The following is a 3,659-nucleotide window of genomic DNA, read 5'->3' as shown; positions in this document are numbered from 1 at the left end:
TAGACACAAACGGGGTCCAAAATAGTACCCAAAGATTAGCTATTACCTGCTACATTCGTATGTACTTATATATAATAGAGAGAGAGGAAGTTCACTAGAGTTTGCTACACTTTCATAACAATTAACACTTGCCAGGCATTGGGTATGACACCTCCTTGTATTATCTGGTTGACTATGCAAGGCAACGAGCTGGCAGAATCCTTGGCATGCCAGACAAGAGGCTCTCACCACATATTTTTAGCATCCTAACACCTATATGTGTATGAATGTGTATGCATATATATATATATATATGGATGTATATATGTATACTTGTGAATATAGGTGTAAACATAATGTGTGTGTGTGTGTGTGTAAGTAGATGTATGCTTTTGTATGAGTATATATATATATATATATGTAACCAAGTGTCTGTGTATATATATGATAAATATATATGCATTTATAGATGATAGATGAGTGGTGAGTGAGAGCTGTACAAGAGATGTACAGGGATGCTGTCAGTAAAGTGAAAGTTGGTAATGAGTATAGCAATGAATTCAATGTACAGGTAGGAGTTCACCAAGGATCGGTCCTCAGCCCTCACTTTTTCATCATAGTCTTCTAGGCTGTAACAGAGGAATGTAAGACGGGCTGCCCTGGGGAGATCTTCTATACTGATGACTTTGTTCTTATAACTGAATCACTAACAGAATCAGAGAAGAAAGTTCAGGTGTGGAAGCAAGGTCGGGAATCAAAGGGCTTTAAAGTTAATTTAGTAAAGTCTTAGTAAATAGGGAAATAAACAAATCACAAATCCCTTCAGAGAGATGGTCCTGCTCGATATATAGAAAAGGTGTAAGCAGAAACTCTACAAGGTGTACCTGGTGTAAGCTATGGACACATAAGAGGTGCAGGAGTGACATTGGAAGGTTAACAGAGAAAGTAGTCTTTGTGTAGGCACCAATAAACACTAGAAATGTAGAGAAAACAGACTTTGTCAAATGCCCAGTGGGATGCTTAGAAGTAGTAGATAGCCTCTGTTACCTAGGTGACCAAGTCAGCAGTGGAGGTGGATGCTATACAAGCATAGCTGCTAGAATAAGAATGAGTTGGGCAAAGTTCAGAGAGCTTCTACCTTTAGCAACAACAATGGGGACAGCAATTACAGTGGCAACGGTAACGGCAGTCACACCAGCAGCAATGCAAGCAGCTACAACAGCAGCAGCAATGCCCCCTGCAGTGGCAGCTTCAGCAGCAGCGACACCAGGATTGCGTCCAGCAACACCAGCAGCAATGGCAGCGATGCCAGCAACAACAACATCAACATCACTTGACAGCAACATAAGCAATGTTAATGATTGCAACAACAGCCGCTGTAGCACAAGAGCACAGGCAAAGAAATATGTTGGTTCCACAGGTGGCCTCTTCAAGCAGCTTCTGAGGAATCACTGGCCCTCTTTTAGGATACCAGAGAGGCACAACATCACATCCCTGGCCAGCTACATATGGTGTTTAAAAGAGGAAACTATGCCATGCATGATTAAACAAAGGCTCCCAGAATAATCTTTATGGGGGCAAACGATGTAAGCTTTGCTCGGATAAAAGAGCAAGGATCCTAAAAAAACTCACTTGATCCAGGCAACTTTTTAAACTCCAAACACAAGATGTTTAGTCAATGCCCTCATAAGAGAAAATTCTTATTGTAAACATAGAATTCTCCATTGGTGGACCAGGAAACTGCTATCAATTTTGAAAGTAGTCGTTGACACAGCTGCAACTAATCTAAGGGGGATAACTCTGCCTCACCTAAAACTGTATCAGTAGGTTTTGTTCCAGGAAATTTCTGTTTACAAAATTAATTTACCATGACGTTTTCCCCCATACAGACATACTTGCATACGTACTTACATGATTAAATTGTATTAAATGAATGAATACTAATTAACATTATATATTTAAGCTATTTCTACTCAAATATTTTTTTTATTTGGAACTTCTTTCATCAAAAGAATTCATAAATATTTCAATAAAATCCCAGTCTTTATGTTGCCTTCATAACCTAATTTTGTATTTGCACATATTTTCCACTCTTTCTGTGAATACTTTCATTGTTGAATGCATACATCATCCTTTAGCATCCGTTGCCCATGCTGGCATGGGTTGGACGGTTTGAGCAGGGCTGACAAGCTGGAAGGCTGCACCAGACTCCAGTCTGCATTGGCATGGTTTCTACGACTGGATGCCCTTCCTACTGCCAACCACTCTGAGAGTGTAATGGGTGCTTTTACAAGGTCACACAGAAACAAGAACATCCTCTGGTCACCATGATAAGAAAACACCAAAGAAGAGGTACAATGCCTCTCTAAAGAAATCTCTTAGCCCCTGCCACATTGATCACGACCAGTGGCCTGTTTTTGCCACTGACCATGAAGCCTGGCACCTCATTGTCCATCAGGCAACAGCCTCTTTTAAAGACACCTGCAGGACCATCCTTGCAGACAAGAAAGAACAGATGGAAAACAAGGACATTACAACCTGCCCTGGTCAGCCTCTGTGGTTGCTCCTGTTTGTCTTGAACTGGACAGCAACAGATGTGGGCGTCCCCCTCAGTGAATGTTTGTTCATGAAGCCAAGCAGAAGACTGCTTAGAAGTTTCTAGCAACCCTTATACAATCAAGTACAAAGGTGTGTGACCTTTGGTTAAAGGTACAAAGGCGTGTGACCTGGTGTTGTGGTATTATGAGCCAGGCTGTGTTGTAGGGAAGGACCGGAAGAGAGGAAGTATGTATGTCCGGTCAGAAGTGTGGCCTGTGGGTCCCACTGGAAGGGCCACGGTGGGCATGCAGGGTTGGTGAGACATGAGTGGTCAGTTGGCAGTGGATGAGAGTAGACCTGTTAGATGGTATAGTAGCAGACAGAGCATGTGAACACCATGAGTGACCCTTCCAGATTGACTGGTAAAGTCGTGAGTTCAATTCCTGGCAGTGTGTTGCATTCTTCAGCAAGGCACTTTATTTCACTTTGTTCCAGCAGGCAAAGATAAGCAACACATGCATTCTAAAGAAACAGTCTTGTCACATTCTGTGCCATGCTCAATCTCTCAGAACTATGTCAAGGGTACACGAGTCTGAGGAGTGGTCAGCCACTTGCAGGTTAATTTCACGTGTGTGTAGGTCGTTCTGTTGATAGGATCAGCTGGAACCGTTATCATTGTGACCGATGGAGCACCAGTTTACAATCAGGTGAAGAGCGTTAGATAGAGACATTCTGTGAAATGGAGAATTTAACTTTGATGTCATGCTATTAGCCTGTCTTCCTCTCTTTGTCAAAGCACATGACATACCAGAGGGAGAAGTAGACAAAGACTTTCTGTGTATAATACAGGTATGTATGTATGTGTGTGTATGTGATTGTGTGTGTGGGTATGTGTAAATATGTGTGTATGCGTGTGAGTGTGTGTGGGTATGTATGAATGTGTGTGATTATGTGTGAATGTGTGTGTGTGTGTGTGTGAGAGTGAGTGTGTGTGTGTGTGTGTGTGCACATGGGTGTGTGAATGTGCGTGAGTGCCTGTGTATACGTGTGAGTGTGTGTGGGTATGTATGAATGTGTGTGATTATGTGTGAATGTGTGTGTGAGAGAGAGAGAGATAGTGTGTGTGTGTGTGTGTGTGTGTG

General features: G+C 42.3%; 1 protein-coding gene across 1 annotated transcript in view; it reads right to left on the bottom strand.

Annotated features, from left to right (window-relative positions):
- The window catches only part of LOC106876042 (rab5 GDP/GTP exchange factor), a 24,285-nt gene that overhangs the window by 15,164 nt on the left and 5,462 nt on the right, over positions 1 to 3,659 (bottom strand). The window lies entirely within an intron of this gene.

Source organism: Octopus bimaculoides, chromosome 25 (assembly GCF_001194135.2).
Source record: "Octopus bimaculoides isolate UCB-OBI-ISO-001 chromosome 25, ASM119413v2, whole genome shotgun sequence".
In the NCBI taxonomy this organism is placed as follows: Eukaryota; Metazoa; Mollusca; class Cephalopoda; order Octopoda; family Octopodidae; genus Octopus; species Octopus bimaculoides.
This window is presented reverse-complemented; position numbering and strand designations above follow the sequence as displayed.